At 37.3% G+C, this 21,121-nt stretch overlaps 1 pseudogene; it reads right to left on the bottom strand.

Moving 5' to 3' along the window:
• Positions 1 to 12,094: 12,094 nt before the first annotated feature.
• LOC147911389 (large ribosomal subunit protein eL18 pseudogene) lies at positions 12,095 to 14,415 on the bottom strand (annotated as a pseudogene).
• Between the last annotated feature and the right edge of the window lie 6,706 nt (positions 14,416 to 21,121).

Raw genomic sequence — 21,121 nt, forward strand, 5'->3', positions numbered from 1 at the left:
TTTCACTCCTTAAATGCATATATTTTCCGAAAGCTTGGACCATAATCCTTTATAAGAACTCTTAGATTTATACCTTCCTCCCTATTCTCACTGTTAGTAAGCTGAGGATGTAAGCCCCAACTTGCAGGTATCACCAAACCCTTTACCTGATCTTTGTCTCTCTTTGCTTTATCACATTTGAAATTCATGGAGAATAGGTGCAACATCTAATGTTTGATGAACTCAAACGCTGTGGGTTTCCCCATTGTCTGGTTTTATAAGAGAGATTATATGGCTAATAATGGCACTGGAAATAACAACACCATGTGCCCCGTTTTCTTGGTTCATTGTTACCTGGGAGGTTAATGATCTACCTAGATAGTTACCATAAGGATTTTAAGGAGACTTATTTAAACTATTCATCACAAGAGTAAAGCATTACATGTATTTGTTATTTTTGTTGTTGTGTGTTATCTGAAAAAATTCCCGCACTTTTGTGCTTATTAATTAAAAGTCCAGTAGTTTTCTGCCAACTATTGGATACAAATTCCTCAATGTGGTTGTACTGACCTTCTGTTATATCATCCTTCCTTGCCTAATTATTCTTTTTTTTTTCTCTTGAGGAAGATTAGCCCTGAGCTAACATCTATGCCAATCTTCCTCTATTTTGTATGTGGGTCGCCACCACAGCATGGCTGATGAGTGGTATAGGTCCACGCCCGGGATCCGAACCCACGAACCTGGGCCACTGAAATGGAGTGCGCTGAACTTAACCGCTATCCCACAGGGCCAGCCCCTGCCTAATTATTCTTAATCTTTCCCCTCAGCTATGGGTAAACAAGCTGTAGTCTCTACTCTTCCCTAGAAACCCAGTATCCAATCCCAACTTTGTGAATGTTATCCTTTGTTTAGAAATTCAAACCCCTTCTTTCATAACTGGGTTTTGTCTCAACTACTTCACACAATATTCTTGGATGAATCCACCCCACAGTGATTTTTTATCACCCCACAACTTTTTTTTTGTAAACTAAGCATTCAACTTGTGCTCTGATCCTTTCTGCTGATTTAGGTATTTGTGATAGTATTGCTCTCTATAGTTTTTGCTTTTATGCAGGTCTTCTCAAATAGGTTATCAGTTCCCTGAGAGCAGGAACCATGCCTTCTGCCTTCTTTTGTAATTCCACAGTGCGTGGAATAGTGAAGTAGACAGTAAGAGACTAATAAACACTTGTCTAATTTAGTTGACTAATGGTTTGGAAGTTTTCTATCTAGATTCCTTTGTATATACGAATATTCTTGGAAAAAGTCCAAGACAAAGGGAAAAAAATTTCAATTCACTTTGTCTTTAGCTCTTTAGAGCTTAAAATAGCTAATTAAAAATAAAATTCCCCACTTAAGAAATTGGTAAACTAGAGTACAGTTTTTGTTAAGACAAGAAGGTTTTAGAAGATTTTTTTTTTTTTGAGGAAGACTAGCCCTGAATTAACATCTAATGCCAATCCTTCTCTTTTTGCTGAGGAAGACTGGCCCTGGGCTAACATCGTTGCCCATCTTCCTCTACTTTACATGGGATTCTGCCTCACAGCATGGCTTGACAAGAGGTGCATCGGTGCGTGCCTGGGATCCGAACCCATGAACCCCGGGCTGCCAAAGCTGAGTGGGCGCACTTAAACACTGCACCATCGGGCAGGCCCCTAGAAGATATTTTTTAATCTGATGAGAGGACAATTTTCCTTCTTTCCCCTACAGTCCTCAACCTCTTGTTTGATCTACTCTTTTCTTCTTTAGCCAAACCTACAAAATTCTACACAATGAGGTCCCTTCACAACTTCCAAGCCCATGCCACCCACTCTCCCTCTGATTTCCTGCAGCCAAGCTACACCACCCCCTTTCTGCTCCTCCAACACACCAGGCTCCTTGCAGCTGCTTAGGTCCATTGCATTTGCAGTTCTGTTTGCCTAGAATGCTCTTCCTCTGACTCTTCTATCCACTGCTTCCTTATGCCCTTCCAGCTAAACTCAAGGTACCTCCTCAGGGATCACTTCTGTGACCACCTGTTCAAGGGAAGGCCTTGTCCTCTTCACATCACCCTCTGTCATATGACCCTGCTTATTTCCTTTATGGCACTGACTGCAGCCTGAAATCATCATGTCTACTTTTCTCCTTCTTGTTTGTTGCTGTCTTCCTTCACTGGAATGTATGCTCCACAATGACCGGGACCTCAGTCTCCATGTTTATTGTTGTATTTATAATACTTATAAGAGCACCTGACATACAGTGGGCGCTCACATAATAAATGAATGAATAATAAGCTTATAATAATAAATTTAAGCTGCAAAATATATGTATTATCTATTAAAGTATAAAATAAATATTCTTAAAAGGGATGTAGTGAGGTGGGGATATGAAATGCTGATCACTTACATGTTCTCCACAGAGAGAAAATGGGTCTGGAGTGAAGTTAGTCTCATATAATAACCCAATTACTTTGATACAGCAGGGTTTCATTTCTGCCCAGCTGTGAAAGGACTAATGGATCTTGGGTACACCTGTTTTTCTTCCATGCGTTTCCTGTCTATTGTATAGCAGATGAAACGAAGAGAATTATTTTAATAGCTGCTAATGTTTTCAAGCAAAAGTAAAACATGCCTTGCCCTCAGAGCTTGCCAGGGTTTCTGACTCACTCAGCCAGTCAGTGTAGCGCGGAAATAAAATTTACCTCTGCAATTTCTGCAGACTCTCATAGACGTGGAAACAAAACAATGTTTCAGTTTAGAGTTTAAGAGTTTATGCGATGATATTTAATATATAAATTATGGACTCACTAATCTTGGGAAACATGTATACTTCCTTTGCCCACTGTATATCATTATTCTTCTATTTACTGTTAATTATCACTATCCATGTTTATCTCCTGCTGTCAGCTCTCCAGTTCTCCCAGTATACAGATCTCAATCTCCAACAATAGTCTGATACTTATTCTTTTCTCCATGTCTTGACTGATGTTGCTTCCCTGGCCTAGATTACCAGTTTTATTTCAAGGTCTGGTCCAAGTCTTACATCTTCTATGAATTGTTCTCTTCTAATCTTAGTTGTTGTATTTTTCACTTGTGTCCTTATTCATTTGATGTCTAAAAGTTTTCTACTTAAATAAAAATCTCTATATGTTCTCTCTCTAATAAGAATTTAAGATTTTGTAGGGAAGATACAATCCATATATTTCTTTTTCAATCTCTATAGCTCCTAGCACTGTCTGAGCTCATCATGTGTGGGTGCTCAATAAATATTTGCTGAATTGATTTGGATTGTAAGAGGCCATGGAGAGAATAGAAAATAGAAATCTACAGTGTAGAGTAAAGCTCAACTAGGTCTGTGTTTCTAATCTTCTTGCACACTGAATCTTTGAAGAGAGCTTCAATGAAGTTATGAAACTAACTTGTCTTTCTTCTTGTAAAATCAGAAGTGTCAATAAGAAAGAAAAAAGGCAACAGCCTGAGATAGAAGAGAAAATTTTAGATATTAGATCAGTGAAATTAATTTCAGTAATTTAAATCTCTTTGCTAATTTTGCTCTCCATGGAGACATATACATACACAGTCCAGGAGACACCACAGAAGCTAAAGAGATATTTGGCAATAGCTCATGAAAGAAATATGGTCATATGGATTTAAGCAAAGAGCCAACGATGTCTCTTAGTCAGCAGTGTATATTTGAGAAACCCACCCCCCTGTGCTTCCCTCTGTCCTTGTTCTGTATTCTCAAAGAAGCCTGTGTTGATCCAGAGGATGAGAGGAAAAATTAGTCAACTACTGGTTCCTTTCAGTCTCATATGTGGAGAAACTTAGTCTCTCCTAACAATCAGGCGAGCTTTCTAAATCTCGATGATGAAAACTGTGCAACTGGTTGTTTCCCTGTCTTTCTCTTGGTGCACAGGAAGTTTTCATACCACCAGAGAACTTTTCCTGAGCTTAGGTTTTCTGGCATAATATTTTTATTTCTCCACATCTCATTTACCGAATTCAGTTTTTCACCTGACTTTTTTTAAAACATATTTTTAATTTCACGATTTCTCTAATTTTCAATTTCATAAAACTTTTTTGGAAGTAGGTGAGGCAAATAGTATTATTTTTCAAAGATCTTGACCTACCATTATAAGCGTATACCCAACTTGAGGTAATCAAAAATATGATGGAGGAGGTTTTTTCAGCAACATACTTTCCCCCCTTCCCTGCTCTGGACCGTGCAGTAAATGTTGCTATTCTCTGAGAATAAGTAATTGCAGGGGAGTATCATTGCTACTCTGGCCTCCAGGAGAGGTAGGAAGTAACATCCTATTTCCCTGCAGCACCGTGAGGGCAAACCTCACCAAGTTAGTGGTGATTCCAACTGAAGGAGAAAAACAAATATATTAATACAATGCCAGTAAGAGAAATATATTTTTATTTCAGAGATGAGATAAAGGATATGTGTTTGTATGAACTGCCTGAATCGAGAGGCTTAACTGGGCAGGAGAGCAGCACACTTCTTTTAGGTCTCTTGACATGCAACCCTGGAAGAGAGGGGTTCGGAGAGGAGAAGATACAGGAAGACTGATGAAATCCTCACAACTCATAAGCACCACCCATTGTGTCCTGTTGAATCAATCAAGAGAAACACAAACTTCATCTCTGTGAGTAGAATCATCTAACATTTTGTTTGCCCCATTCAGAATCCCTTCTTTCTGATCTAAATCCAGTCAAAATATGGATGACTCTATTTCGGAAGAGAAAATACCATATTGAGTCTCTGGAGAGTTAGAAAAATCTATACTGGAATAAACATTTCGATAAGTATTATTATGCTGATAGAGCAGTACATTATACAATATAATGAAATATAAATGGTTTCAGGCCAGTAAATTTTCTTGATAACCCAAATTATCCTTATTCATTGCAGCTTTATGTTTTAATCATTTGCAATGGAAGTCATTCATTCTAAAGTGTATTATATAATGATTTATATAATGATTTACCTTTCTAAACAGAGCATAACGATCATTATATACTCATTTTATTAATGACCAAGAGTCATCAGAATGAAGAATAATTATTATTTGGTGCTATAATATAGAAGTATTATTTACAGTCTAAGTGAGCAGAACCATCTCAGTGACTCATTAGCTTAGTACAATGGGCACTCCATCTTCTCATGGCATGATGTGGGAGAACACCACACAACAAGTAAGAAGTTGAAAGGTTAAATGAATAAAGCCTGGAGTAAATATTGAGGTGCAGACAGCTTATAGATATACTTGCCTCATGAGACCAAAACTCAATATTACTCTGTTGTTTCAAAGTGCCTCTGAGGTAGCTTCACATTTCTCCTTAAAATTAAAGTGAATGGTTTGAAATGGGCATAACCGACAGGAGAACAACATTGCCCAAAGGAAGATGGCGCTAGCTTTTCCATTGTTTTCCATTTTTGATTCTGTCCAAATGCTGTATTCAGTGAAAATATTCTGCCCTTCTCAGAGATGCAGTCATCTCTCAGTTACTCCTGGAAGGCCCCTGTATCACTCATCAGGATCACTAACGTTGTTTTGGTTAAGTGTCTGTTGTGGGGATACTTCCTGTTGTTATTCAGCCCTGGTGAAGTTTGGGTGATAAACAGATAGTATCATCGTAGGTAACCAAAGCATCCTTTGAAGGAAAGGACATTGTTGTGCTGTCTATGTCCCTTAATCTGATTGTGGACTAACTCCCCTTCTCCCAATAGACATGAAAATTTTAAATAGTGATATACAGTGAGACTTGCTATGATGCTGTCCCAACAGATTTACTGCAGGATTCAAACTATTATTTTAATTTTTCAGAAAGTTTTTCTGACCCAGTATATTTACCTAGCTGTTAATAACGTAGAATTCACGTCTCACCACACTCATTCATAAAGGAAGGAGCACTGTCTCCTTTCCAGACTGCTCTGCTCTTTTCTTCTTTGTACCTCTGATCTGATTTACAAGGTCAAGACACTTCTGCAGAGCAAAGGTGCTCTCTCTTTGTACTTAATGGGAGATAATCTTAGGGAAACAAACAGAAGTAACAATTTGATCAGAGACAACTGTAACCTGACAAATAATAGCTCTTAGCTCTTCATCACACTCCAACTTAGTCTTTGCTAAGTATATGGAATTTTGTACATTTCTCGTTTCCCCAAAAGGCTTACCTTCCTAATAGCATTGAAAAGTGGCTGTGCAGAGGAATGTTCTGTGGCACTAACTAGTAATAGCTTTTTCTCTGAACCCCAAGCCCTCTTAACTGAGAGACAGATAAAACCCCATCATCTATTTCATTTTCTCTAATTCTTTCTTCCCGTTGCCTCTAGGAAAAAAAATTAGAAAATAGTTGGCAGCACATTAAGGACACAAGGCAGAGAAAAATGTAGGTTCCTGAAATGTTTAAGAGAGATGGAAATCACCTACTTTTGGGAACTGCCTAACGGAATTTAGCTGGTGCATTAGTTATCCAAATTACCTCTCGCTTTTATTGCACAGACAATATACAGCTGAATTGTTAAATGATGTGCACTTTTTTTATCTAAGAGCAAGATTGGACACTTAATCAGGTCAACAATTATTCACGCATTAGCACAGTCTTCTTCTTCAAGTGTAACAGTGACTCACTGGGTATATAGTCATTATTACTGATTAGCAGGAAATTATTTTTGCGCATCAGTGGTTCACGAGAAAACAGCTAAATTTATTATGCTGAATTATTTAACAGTTGGGCCATGAGAGAACTCTGGTGTTACTGTTGTGATTAAGTCTTTCTATACATACCAGTAGATAACTATGGAAAAACTATACTGCAGAGTTACTGTTACAGTTGAATTTTGTTACTAACAGGTCCAAATTTCTGAAGTTTGATGCTCACCTTGGACATTCATAATGCCCTTCCACAATAAAGTTCCCTTATAGGTAAATTTATTTCATCAAAAAGGAAATGGGGAACAAAAAAGTAAACAATATAAAAAAAGAGTAGAAGATAAAATATAAACAGAGAATAAGTGTAAAAAAAGGAGAGAAAAAAGTGACCAAGATGGAAAAAATGGAATGAGAGACATACAATTTCACTTAGTTTGAATTGTTAATTGAATAATATTTGATGAAATATCTAGAATTCTCTTTGGTTTATGCAATTGATCTTTAATATTGAAAATGAGAGAATTGAAATTTCATTTCAATGATTTCTACAGAGAAAATATTCCAAGAAGAAAATTTGCAAAACATTACTGGTGTTTGTCCTTTTGGGAGTGAGAAGATGCATTTCACAGATGATGTATTAACTTGATCTTGATCTTAATTGTGATCTTGCTCATCTCTACCACCTCCTATTCCACTAACTCAAAATAGGATTATTTTGAAAAAGAATCAAAATATTATATATTTTTATCTGTATATATATCAGCATATATTGCTAAAAGGTAAAGACTCCCTTTTAAACATAGCCACAATATTATCGTATCTAAAAAACATTAGAAATAATCCATTAATATTATCAAATATCAAGTCTGTGTTCAAATTTTCTCGATTATATAATAGCTTGTTTACAATTGTTTTGTTTAAATCAGTATCCAGATAAGGTCAAACATTGCATTTATTTTGATATGCCTCCTTAGTATCTTTTAACCTATAGGTACCCCTCCTAGTGCAGTCAGCAGCCACATAACGACATTTCAGTCAATGACAGAGCACATATAGGAGGACAGTCCCGTAAGATTAGTACCATATCGCCTGGGTGTGTAGTAGGCTGTACCATTGAGGTTTGTGTAGGTACACTCTATGATGCTCACACAACAATGACATTGCCTAGCGATGCATTTCTCAGAACGTATCCCTGTCGTTAAGTGATGTGCGACCATAATTTTTGTTCCTGCAATTTATTTGTCGAAAACCAGATTATTTGTACGTCTTGATTTGATTCAGGCTCCTAGCTTTTGGCAAAAACACTTTCCATGTGGTGTGGTAGTTTCCATCAGGAGGCACATAATATCTGGTTGGCTGTCTCTCTGAGGTTACGGTCGAGAATTTGTTGACTTGAGTGTTTTTTTACGTGAGAGAGACCTGTTAAATGCTTGCTTGCTTTGCTCTGTTAACCACTTTCTAAATAATGGATTCCTTATCTACCATCATCCAAAGTGACTAACATATTTCTAAATGTCATTTTGAACTTGTGGATTTTAACATATTTGTCATCAATCCATATTGCAGTTTTAATTTTTATTGCTACACAAATTGTCCATTTTTGTCATGAAGAGGCTTTTTAAGTTTGCTGTTCCTCCGTTCTTTGGCTATGACCCCAGAGTCTTTGATGGGTTCCTTGCTATCAGGTATGACCTGACGACCAGGATCATCTTCAACATCTCCTTTTCCAAATCTGGAGTTAGCCATTGCTTCGATGATTGCTTTTAGTGGGAAATGGTATTTTGAGAATAAAAAAAAATAAAAGCTAGGGTTTATTTTTTTGTTGGTTTGTTTTAACCAATGGTTGCATATTGTTTCTAGGACTTTTTCTCTTTTCAGTAGACAAGCTTATGAATATCATTTTTTTAAGAGAAAGCAAACCATGAGTTTATAATGACTTTTCCAATTCTAATTTATCGTTATAGAGTTCTAATTATTTATTTATTTATTTATTTATTTATTTATCTATTTATTTATTTATCTAATTATTATCTAATTATTTATTTATTTATCTAATTATTATTTCATAATTACATATTTGCTTTTTCATATATTTAACATTTATAAATAGTTGCTTTAACCAATAGTATATAGTTTGTTTTTTTCTCCGGTTCTTTTTGTCTTCAACATAAACTCCACTCAGGAAGGGCAGGCAAATCACTTTTTTTAGTCATTTGAAATTATTTTCTGTGTTAGGTAAGACAGCAGCTAAATATATGGTAAGTTTGATTTTGCTTCTGAATTTTGAGGATAGAGTTTTTTTCATTTTAATATAATTATTTCTTATAATTATAAAATATTTGTTGGTTCAAAACACATCTACAAAGCAAGTATACTCAGAGAAGTCTAACCTCTATCCTTGCTCCCCCAACCATGTTCCTCTCTCCTTCAAAGAAAAACATTTACTGACTTTATGGTTTATCCTCTTGTTCTCTTTTGAAACCAAACAAATACATATTCATATGACCTGTTAGATAAATGTTAGCATGACTTTCTTTTTTCACTTAATATTAAATCTTGGAGGTTACTCCACAGCTGTCTATGGAGCTATCTTATTTTCCTTTGAACAGTTACATTATATTCCATTGTGGGGATTTTAAGTTTATTCAACCAGCTCCCTACTGATGAACATGTGTTTGCTTCCAATCTTTAGCTATTACAAATTGTGCTTTAATGAATAATCTTGTGCATAATTTCACCCATATTCTCACCATTGTATTTTTGGGATAGATTCTTAGAAGTGAGATTTCTGGGTCAAAGAATGAATGCATATGTAATTTTGATATATATTGGCAAATTCTTTCCCACCATTTTGCATTCTTACCTATAATGTGTGAAAGTGCTTGTTTCCCCACAGTTTCACCAACAAAGTATATTATCAAGCTTTTGGAATTTTACTATACTGATAAGCAAAATAATGGTGTCTCAATATAGTTTAATTTGCATTTATCTTATTAAGATGTTAATTTTTCATGTTTAATTGGTTTTGTGTTTATTTTTCTGTGAGCTATATGATATGTCTCAAGGCTATTTTTATGTACAGTTGTTGGCTTTTTGTTTTCTCTCTTTTTTAAAAAACATTTTTAATGTATTAGGAATCATGACAGGTTGCAAAAAACTCACTCCTTCACTCCTTCCTGTGTCCATTCCCTTCACAATGTTCTTTTTCAGCCCTGCCGTTAAAAATTTGGAGTCCGTTTCGTGCTCATTTTGTACCAAAGTTAGGCTTGGGTCTTGTTTTGGTGAACAGAACATAGCAGAAATAACCTTGTACCTCTTCCAAGCTTAGGCCTCTAGAGACTTGCATGCTTCTCTCAGTTTCTTGGAACCCTGCCTAGCTGCCATGTGAGCCAGTCGGGGTTACCCTGCCGGAGGATGAGAGTCCACGTGGAGCAGAGATGAGCCATCATTGCTAAAGTCAACTTAGACCTGGCAACATATGAGTCAGCTGGCAGAAACCAGAAGAACCAAAGACCCAGTAGAAAATTCTGACCTTAGGGTCATGAGCGAAATAAACTATTTTTGTCTTAAACTTCTAAATTTTGGGGTGTTTTGTCATGTCGCACAAGCTCACGCAAGGATAGCAGCTCTGTTTCCATGAAGTATTGCAAACGCTTTCCTCAGTTTGTACGTTGTCTTTATCAATGGCTAAACAATCTGGGTGTTTTTCTTTGCATTTCTACCTTATTTTAACTTTGTTTTTTTACTTTTATTTATCCTTTCCAGTTGTTTTTCCCACAGGCAAATATGGTTTTAAACAGTAGCAGCACAGGGAATCTATGATTTTATATTCTTCCTTTTTAATTTAACTATATATCATAAACATTTTCCTATGTTTCTATATTGTGCTTATAATTACAAATTTTAATTACAAATGCTTTTATGCCCTTAAGTTTACCATAATTTATAAAACCTTTCTTTTCTTGTTGAACATTTATTTTCTGTTTGTTGCTATTATAGATAATGCTATAATGAGCAGCATTTTGCTTTATTGAATTGTTTCCTTATGATAAATTGCCATAAATGGAATTACTGAGTCAAAACATATAAAAATCTTTATAGTTTTGGCTATATTTTGACATATAGTTTTTCAAATAATGTAATGTAATGCCACCAACAGTAAGTATTGTACTCTTTCTAGTTACAGATGTTTATTTTTTACGGATCGTGTGTCCTTTTTCTCAAAGTATTCTTGGAAATGGTTTAAAAATCAAAAAGTACTAATATAAGGTGTAAAACCGCAGTCTCTTGTCCATCCCTCCCCACAACACTTCTTCACTCCCCCCACGGAGGCCACCTTCGAGTCTTTTAGCCATTTTCTCTGGTGTTCAGCTAGGTTCCAAAATAACTTATTTTTAATATCTTCTTCAGTTTCAGATGTTGTGTCTTGACTTCCCACTGTGGAAATGGAAGATGTAGCTCTTTTAAACCCTCTCACACACGTTTCCTCTTCCCATCAAACAAACCCAGTTTTTAATATATAAGTTGAATCTTTATTCAGATTTTTAGTTATCATGGCTATGTATATATACTGTTTAATTCAGAGCCAAGTTGAGCATTATTATCAAATTTCCTTTCTTGTACAACTCTTTTGTTTGTATTTTGTGGAGTTAATTGCCCTTTATTATTGTTATTTAGTTTTCTTATAATCTCTGTCTAAATATTCCCATAATCCTCAACACTTCTAAGTCCCATTTCCCACTAAATCAAAGTTGTCAAATAATCTATTCTATTTTTTGGAATAGGAATTTTGGAAAATTCCTCCCAGAACTTTAATTCTTTCCTCTCCTGCTTCAGTCTGCCTGGCTGTTCTCTTGGCCCGATGCACATCTGTCATCCTCACACCTCTTGTTCTCCGGGAAATTCTCTTCACCTCTCTCCTACGCTCTCTAGATCCACTATTTCACAGATAACATTTAAAAAAAAGGACATTTGTTGTTTGTTTTGTATGCCCAGCATCTGAAGCCTTGCTGTGATTGGGGAAATCCTCTCTCTGTGGACATTGCAGGAAAGTCAAGAGTGACTTACTACTGCACAGCAGCTGAAACTGCTGGATTCTCATTTTCCCTGAGACCCTTTCATTCAGGACACAAATTGCGAAAAGGTTGACTTGAACCTGGCTCATGACGCATCAAGGAAGGACAGGGAGGCTCTCTCTGGTGGTAGGAAATAACACTGTTTGTCAGGTGGGGTTCTTGGTGTACGCAGGGGCAGCTCCAGGCCCCCAGCCAATACTTGCAGGGGCCTCTTGTAGTTAACTGCCCTCTCCATCTCATGATGTTCTCACGGCCTTCTTAAAACTGCTACGGAAGCCAACCTTCACCATCTGGAACCCGGCCAGGAACCCTAGCTCTGCAATAACGTGATTGGCCGGAATCAGTGTTTTTCTCACCTCGCTTCCCGCCGAGTGTCTGGAGCCGTGTGTATCTACACTGTAATCTCTGAGGTGTCCACAGGCAAGATCCCCAGTGGTTTTGTGCCCAAAATAAAAAGGCCTCAGTGACCTGTTTTTTTATTTTTTATTTTTTTTGCATCCAAAATCTTTTTAAGAACAAGGCAGGATCTGGAGTTAGTTTTTGTAACCACAGTGAGACCCTCCGCCTCTGGCGCGCTCAGACTTCCAGCCCTGGGAGCGCAGCGGGGCGTAGTGCGCCTGTGCGGTTCCCGGGCCTGGCAGAAATGCCTCTACACCTCTCGGCCCTTGTGAAGACCGGAGAGCAGGACGGTGCCACAGCGCCGGGGGGAGTCCAGGGCCAGCTGGTCAAAGGTGAGCATCTTGCTCCGGTCCCTGAGGATGCGGTTCTGGCGCGGCTGCTCACGCGCAGCGCGCACACCGCTAGTTTGGGCACCTTCTGGTCACACACGTCATCCGTTCTAGTCCCTACAAGCGCAGCTGTTTTGTCTTCCGGGCCAGGAGGCTTCATCTTCCGGATCATCAGCCAACGGGGATAGAAGATGCCATTTGGTAGGACTCGTGAACGTCTTCAGGACAACTTGGGTGAAGGTGCAGCTGGCTCCTCTGGCGAGACACCTGCACTGCCTGACCAGCGGCCTTCAGTAGATGTCCTGCTCTTAGGCTCTTGCGCCAAACCTTTGGGTCCTTGTCGTGGAGGACTCCCATGATGGTCCCATCCCCCCTCCCCACCCCCACCACAGCTCAAGAGATGTAAAATGTCACATCTCTTCAGTGACAGTGCTGTGGCATGCCTTGTTTTTCTAGCCCTCCCAATGATTCTATAAATTATCCACATCTTCCAGACAAACTTCATCTAGGTCATCATCCAGGGTCCTCTTTTGTTGTTTGGAACTAGGAACTGTGATTGATATAGAGCTGGAAGATACGTTGCGCCTTCCTAACGTATGTACTCCCTTGTTTTGATGGAGAACATTCTCCAGCAGTTTCAGGTAAATATATGGAGGGAGAAATTTTTTGAGAATATGTATACTGGAATTATTTTTTTCTGTTTTCACAGTTGATAGACAGCTTGAACTTAAATTTTTAAGTAGCAAATAATGCCTCAGCATTTAAAAAGCATTTTTTCATTTGTTTCCCCTTTCAGCATTGCTGTGGAGAAGGCTTATGGTACTGTATGCACAGTCCTTAGTGTGTTAGTTTTCTCTCTCTGGAAAATTTTAGGATCCTCCTTTATTCCTTAGGAGATGAAGTTTTGCAGTGATGGACTTTGGTCTGAGTTGTTTTTCTTTATTTCCATTTATTTCTGTTGGATACTTTATGCTCTCTTCAATGTGGAGATTCATGTCTATCAGTTAAATTAGGGGAATTTTCCTTGTTTTATTTCTTTGATAATTTTTTCCCTCCCATTTTCTCTGCCTGCTTTCTCTGAAACTCCTATAATATAAATGCTGGCCTTCCCGAATCAATCTTTTTTCTTTTCTTCCTATGTTTTCTGTCCTATTTTTCTTTGCTTTGTTTTATTTTCTGGGAGATAGCCTCAACTTTATTTTCTAATCTTTCTCTTATTTTTAGTTTGTGCTATGATATCTTAGTTTTCTAAGAACTTTTTTTTGTTATCTGAAATGGTCTTTTTTTTTTTTTTGGTAGCATTCTGATTTGGGGCCATAGTTATAATATTTCTTTTATTTCTTTAAGGACAATAAAATATTCTTTAAAAATTTATTTTGCATCTTAAATTGCTTTGGTTTCTTTCTTTTTCTGCATGTTTTCATTTTCATGTTTTCTATTAGAGACTTTCCACAACTGGCTGGTGGCGCTTGGCCTCATGTTTATATTAGGAGTGGGGCGCTAAGATTTCATCGGAGCTCTGCTTTCTTGGTAGGGGCTGGTTTACTGATGGATTTTCTCCATGGGGGAACTCAGGCCCTTGTTGTGAGAGGATCTCCTATTGTCAGTATGGGTGGGATTTTTTTCTTTTGATCTGGTTTTTCCTTCCATTTCCTGGTTGGGGCATTTATACTTGGATGCTGGTAGTCTAGGCACCAGGAGGGGGCAGGGGATGGTGCACTCAGTGTTCAGTAAGTGAGTTACCTCTTAAATCCCATTTTTGGTACCTTACTTACCTCTTACCCTCACCTGTGCCTTGTATCCTTAGATGAGATCCTCTACTGTTCGACTCTTCCAGAGAATAACCTTTTATCTTAAGCACAGGTAGGAGAGAGAGAATTATTTGGCTGGTTGGGATATAGCAGCTCTTTTTAAAGATTCAGCCACTTACCTTGCTTTCTGTTCCGCCTTGCATCTTCATCAAAGAAACGGATCCCTCCAATTCCTCAGGCCCCTGTGGTGTGAAACTGCTAGATTCTTGTTGTTTCCCCCCTCTTCTCCTCTCACACACACATCTTCTCCATTCAGGTCTCCTAAATCAGTAATAACTGCCTACTTGGCTTCCAGTTTCCAAAACTTATCTCTATTCTACATTGCTCTAGTTTTCTTTGATTTTGTAAGTCTATCCTTTTTAATTTAAACACACCATTTTTTCGTGTGTTTTAGATGGAGCAGAAATAAACCCGTGTGTTAAATTCACAACGCTTAACCAGAACATTCTAAGTACAGTTCTTTAATAAGTAAAAATCAGGTGCTAAGGAATCCTGCCATGGACAGATTGGGTACTCAAGCCTGTAGTGGGAATGGAAATTCTGAATTCTGTTAACTTTCCCTGGGCTTTTTTATATATCTACTCTTCATAGATTGGAGTTTATTAGGATTAGTTTATTCTAGAATTGTATGTCTTTCTGCTTTTCGTCTCCTACTGTACTTGGTATTAGGAATGTGATGCTATTATTGTATCTTACATGCCTCACCTCTAACTCTCTTTCTGTGGGTAAGATCAATATTATCAAGATTATGAGTGTGGTCACTGATATTCCAGGTTCTGATTCTGTGTGCTGTGACGTAGCTGCGTCCATTAATCGACTCTGTGCTCCTGAGGTTGCTCTTGCACAATATCTGTGTTCAGAAAGACCTCTTTGTCTTCGCCTCTGAATTTTATTTTCTTTCTAATGTAATTTTATGTTAAGATAATAAACATTTGCTAAGTAATATTTATGTAACTGTTATGTATTATTAATTATACACATAAGGCATTCCAGCCTCCTATTTTCCTTTCTAACCAAAAACAAATTATAAGTGTTTAGTAAAGGTTAAACATCGTGGATAGAGGGAAAAGAGTGTAGAAAGATAAGAATGAAGATTTATCAGGCATAGAGAGGCACAGAAAGAAAAACAGAAGAAAAATAACTATGGGTCAAATTATCATCTGATGTAAAATAACTGGATACTTACTTTCATTTAACTACATCATGTAGCATGTAAAACCTGACTCTTTTTTTCTTCTTTCAGAATAAGCTGCTGGAGAATTATTGCTAAATAATATAAAGCATGTTGTTACAACGTCACCACTGAAATCCAGAACTTCATGCCTGACAGAGTGCTTTCTTAAGAAGTTAAGTGACCAGATGGGACTAAATGGGACCAGAAGCCAGAGTATATTGCGTATTCTGTCTCTAATGCTCATGGAACACGACTAAAGCATTTACCTACATGGAGAAATACCAAATGGATTACTTAAAATGGAGAATTCCTTTCTGTAGAAGTCTGTATAATTTTATGCTGACATCCTGCTGCCTGTGAAGCTCTCTGGAGGGAAAAGAATTGGCAAAATTACCTATAAAATCTCTTTAATATATTTATCATTTAAATTTTTTTCAATGACTTGCTTTGTTGTGAAAAACATTAAGTAAAATGCCTACCTATTTTACAATAGCTTTAAAACTAAAAACAAGTTATGCAAAGTAGAAGAAAAAATGAGTGTATTATTTTTTCCCCTTAGGCAGATATACAAGGTATGCTTTTAAGTAAATAAAAGGTTACCGAATGCCTTCTGGCTTTGTTGCTAGCCCAGTATTACCAGGAACATTGTTGTCTACTTAGAGAGTATCTGTTTGTTCTTGAGTGAGTTGACAGTAAAACCTTAAAGCATGTCATTTTTGTTTTCAGATTGGAAACTTCTTCTATGGCTTCACCTTCCACCCTGTTTTGTTTTTGGACTATCAAATCTATTTTCCTTCATACATTTTTGTTTGTCTAAGTCAGGAATGAAAACCCTAGGTTCTTGAGGACAGTAGGTTCATACGTCATCAGGCTTGGGAAATTTTAACTTTCTCCTTCTTTCCTTATACTGCTCTAGGCTTCATATTCTAATCCTAGTGGCACATTGCCCCTGGTCGCTGAATCGTTTGCTTCATATTGATTCGGCTTCAGGTACTATGTTTTCATTCGATACACGTAAAATTTTCCAGAACAGGTACTTAAAAATGTTCATGTTTTTTACAGTTTAATATTCCATTTTAAGACAAAAAATATAGTATTGTCCTCCGTTTTCATTTATCCAGTGCTTCCTGTCTTTACTCTTTATCCTCACCAAGTTATATCAATGCTTTTCTTCCCTTCCGTGCTGTCTGCTCCAGTACGAACAGGGATTCTCTCTGAGCTCGATATTCTCTCTCAGGCATCTAACATCCTATCTTGCACACAGTAGGCACGCAATAATTAGTTCATTATAAAACACACTGATCCTGCCCTTCCATAAAGGACACATACTACTTGCTCCTTTCCGTGTTCGGTAATATTGATTTCATATTTTAATTGCTGGAATTGAAGATGAAAAATGATTGCTGAGTTGCCTTTTCAACCAGAGTGGTATGTGTTCAGTGAATAACAATAACAGTAACGCCTTATTTCACTGATTTTAAAAATACTTCACACCGACCCCCCGCCACATTTTAACATCTCTGATTTTGGAAAGCATCTACGTTGATGGCCTGCCATGATTTAATTGAAAACTCTTCTTCTTCTCTCCCTCCCTCCCTCCCATCCTTTCTGCCTTCCTCCCTTCATTCCTCCCTTCCTTCTTTCTTTCTTCCCTTCCTTCCTTTCTTTCTTTTTTCCTTTCTTCCTTTCCTTCCTCCCTTCTTTCCTCCCTCCCTCCCTCCCTTCTTCCCTCCCTCCCTTCCTTCCTTCCTTTCCTTCCTTCCTTTCTTTCTTTTTTCCTTTCTTCCTTTCCTTCCTCCCTTCTTCCCTCCCTCCCTCCCTCCTTCCTTTCTTTCCTTCCTTCCTTTCTTTCCTTCCTTCCTTTCTTTCCTTCCTTCTTCCCTCCCTCCCTCCCTCCTTCTCTCCTTCCCTCCCTCCGTCCCTTCCTTCCTTCCTTCCTTCCCTTATCCTTTTCTTCATGGATCATAATATAGTGATGATATATTTTAGAATCAATGCAGACCTTTATTTGATGAAATGGCATAGCTACAGTTAGTTGAAGTCCTATTGCATGTTAATGTGCATGAGGTCTTATTATTTTTCTGTTTTACAGGAGGAAACTTAGGCCCAAAAGTTAAGCAACTCACTCAAAGTTATATATCTAGTAAATGGTGATTTTTGAACTGATACTATTCTAGTCCAAAGATTGTGCTCTTTGCATGAACTAAAGGCATATCTATTCTCCACATGTGAAGTATACCTGGACAGAGCTCTGAAGTTGTAGAAATAGAATCATGTATGCTAGAGTTGGAAGGAAATTCAGAGGCATCTATTTTGTAGATAAGGACATGCATTTTGTAGATAAGAAAAGAACTCCAGATAAGTTAAGTGATTTGCTCTAGGTAATAAATCTAGAAATTTGCATACACAGGACTAGGACAAAAATCACGCATACTTGAAGTAACAAATTCAAATATTACAGAAGTGTATGAGAAAAAACCAAAATCTTACCCCACCCCATCCTGGACAGATTCTGCCTTTCAGAGATATAGTGTATATCCTCCAGTTTTCAAATAGGACTCAAAATAGGGTCCATGATGCAAGATCTATAAAGCTCATCCTTAAAATTATTTTGGAAGTCAAAAGGAAAATATTGCTGCACGTACAGCTCTTCTAATATGTCTTCTGCTACTTTATTAAGAAAGGAAGAATTGACATAGAGAATGTATAGACTTTCACAATATCTGTTACGTACTAGGAACTCATCATGCCTTAACTCCTTTAATCCTCAACACAAAGTTTTGAGATGGGAACTAGCTATTTTATGAATGAGGTAACAAGAGTTTAGAGAGGTCAAGCAACTTACAAAAGGTGTAAGGATGGGACAATTGAGGACTCAGACTCTTTGGTAATGAAGATTTGGGTTACTAAACCCTGGCTTATTGAGGTTTTGGCTGATGGTAGAGATAATAACCAATGGGTGATGGAAGAAGGGAGACTAAGATATTAAAGTCCCGTGACCAATTTCAGAAAGGAGGACTGTAGAAGTTTTGTGTAATTTTACTTGACTGTTAATTTTTTCATTTTCTTCATCTCTTGGCTTCCTTTTTTTGTGTTATATACATACTGTTGCTGGTTAAATTTACAATTTAGGTAACAGAATATTCAGTGGGACTCTTACTGAATTTGAGGAGCAGTTAATATAATCACTGATGGATACAATGACTTTTCAGATTGTTTCTCATTTGGGGGAAAGAATAAAATCTCTTTTAAGAAGGATAACTATACATTGTTATATAGTGATATAAAGTTGTTTTGTTGTTGTATTGGAGTCAAAACGTGTGTAGCAGGGAGCATGTGGAGGTCGAGAGTCAAAGGAATGGACTGTGTTTCTTATCTGTTTGTTGCCTATCAGCTCCAAATTCACTCATTTTGCCTGCTCCGTGAAAATGGATCTGGGCCCTTTGCCAGGTGGCACAATGTTAGGCTTTGTCTGTACCGAGGGATGGAGAGATAATGTAGGAGGAATGGGCTCTGTTTTCTGGTTTTGGAGTGCTTGATCAGCAGGCTCCCGTAGCATGGGCAGCTTCCTCACTGCTTGGCCTCTGCAGCCCCTGCAGTGTGCATTCGCTGTGCTGGTCCCAGCTCCTGCAGTGCATGGCAGCCAGGGGCACCTAGTGGCCAGCATCTTCCCCTTGGTTGGTTTTGCAGTGAGAGGCACCTCTCTGTGAACAGTTTTTACAGGCCCATTAGAGCACAGAGTTCTAGCAAGTTCTGCCAGCAAGGCACGACAGCAAATCCTCTGACATTCAGCGGCTCATGGCTGTCCCCTCTCCTACAAGGTCTGTATCTCAGCCCTGGGGTAAGGGGAAGGCATTTGTAGGGTGTTCCCTCTCAGTCCTAAGGGTAGTGATTGCTCTTTATATCTGCTATTCCTATATTTTTTAGTTTTCTTTACATTTTACTAGCCAATACCTCCTTATTCCAATTCCTCATTATAGTTAAAAATTCATTATATTAAACTCACCTTTTTCAAATTACTGTGTGCTTTTCTTTCCTGTTTAAACTCAAGACTGTCTGACCTTAATTTCCTTGCTTTTAGACCACTACCCTGTACTACCACTGCTCCTTACCATTAACAGGGACAATTTAAAGCTGATAATAATATGGCTTTGAATATTTTTTAAAGATAAATAATTAATACTTACGGTAGTAGAATCATAGAAGGGTGGGAAAGAATGTTAGAAATCATTCAGTCCAGTATTTTTTTATTCAAATATGGAAACTGAGGCCAAAACAACTTCAAGGATGCTGAGATCCATATTTTGACCATTTTTGTATCACCATTTCCTGTCATAGAGTCAATATTTAGTAAATGTGAATTGAATTAAAATGAGTGAATTTACTTAGAAAATATTTATTGAGTACTGTGCTTGTAGGTACAGGTGGAATGACGATTTAGACAGACTTAGTTCTTCCCCTCAAGAGGTTTTCAGGCAAGCAGCAAATTTGAAATCAGAATTACAACTTTGGTTAAACCTAAGTCCTCATTATTTTGGTTATTATCCGCAACCTGAAATGTGGGTTGCAATCGAAAGCTAGTATTCATTGTGCAGTTTTTATACTTGTGTCTAAAGCTTCATAGGGAAGAGGATCATGTGGATATGTTTAAACTGAAGTTAATTTAACTCTGATACAGCTGTTGGAACCTGCTATCTTCTAGAACAAGTTTTGTATAGTTACCTCTAAAAGCTCAATTTCCAGAGCACACATTTATGGTTTTACTTTTTTGCTTATGGGGGTATTATCTTTATGCAAGAATCCCAAACTCTTTTAGATTTTCATTTGGCAGAAACCTTCTCCTATGCTTCCTAGAATAATGGGTGACAGGAAATAAGGCCACTATGTACTGGGGTCAGCTTGTGAAATACCTTGAATACTTAGCTTATGAGTTTTAATAATAAGCCTTGGCTGACTTGGCTTATGAATTCTGATAACTTGCAGAAATTTAATAAATGTCTATCTTTAGCACATCTTCATGGATATATTTCTTTGATAATGTAGTTTTTGATAATCCAGACCATTTATTTTGTTAATGTTAATTTACCACTTTTCCCCCCTTGGAAGAGAGATTACTATGCATTTTAAAACATTAAGCTCTATTTCAGACAAATTTCAGTTGAAATTTAATCAAACATATATTTTTTAAAATTGTGGGCATAGACCAAGGGATATTATGATTTTGCTGTCTTCATAAGTGGATGTGCTGTCCTATATTTCATGCAAATATCTTGCCTTTAATTGTTGAGAGGAACTGTGTATCAGAACATTTCACAGAACTTGGAATAAATCCTACCTTTAAAAAAATAGAATTTCTAACAACTAATATATTTTAGACAAAGGATTTGTCTGATAAAAAGTTTTTTTCTTAGGTAACATTCATCAGCAGATAGATAAACTGAAGGAGATAGTAATTAAGTGGTTCTTTTAATTCCATTTCATAATTTTAAGATAAATTGAAAAGCTGAGAAAAGTGAAAGCTGTTGGGCTCTGAGAACGAACAAACAAATGCACAATACCTTTATCAAATAGTAATCTTGATGTTCTCTTCTTTCAAGTAATAGCTTATCATGAAATTATAATTTTAACCATTCATTTTGTGTCTAATATCATCATCTTATTTATGTTAATGCTTA

The sequence above is a fragment of the Ceratotherium simum genome, unplaced genomic scaffold, assembly GCF_057802395.1.
Source record: "Ceratotherium simum simum isolate JZ-2026a unplaced genomic scaffold, ASM5780239v1 HiC_scaffold_43, whole genome shotgun sequence".
NCBI lineage: Eukaryota > Metazoa > Chordata > Mammalia > Perissodactyla > Rhinocerotidae > Ceratotherium > Ceratotherium simum.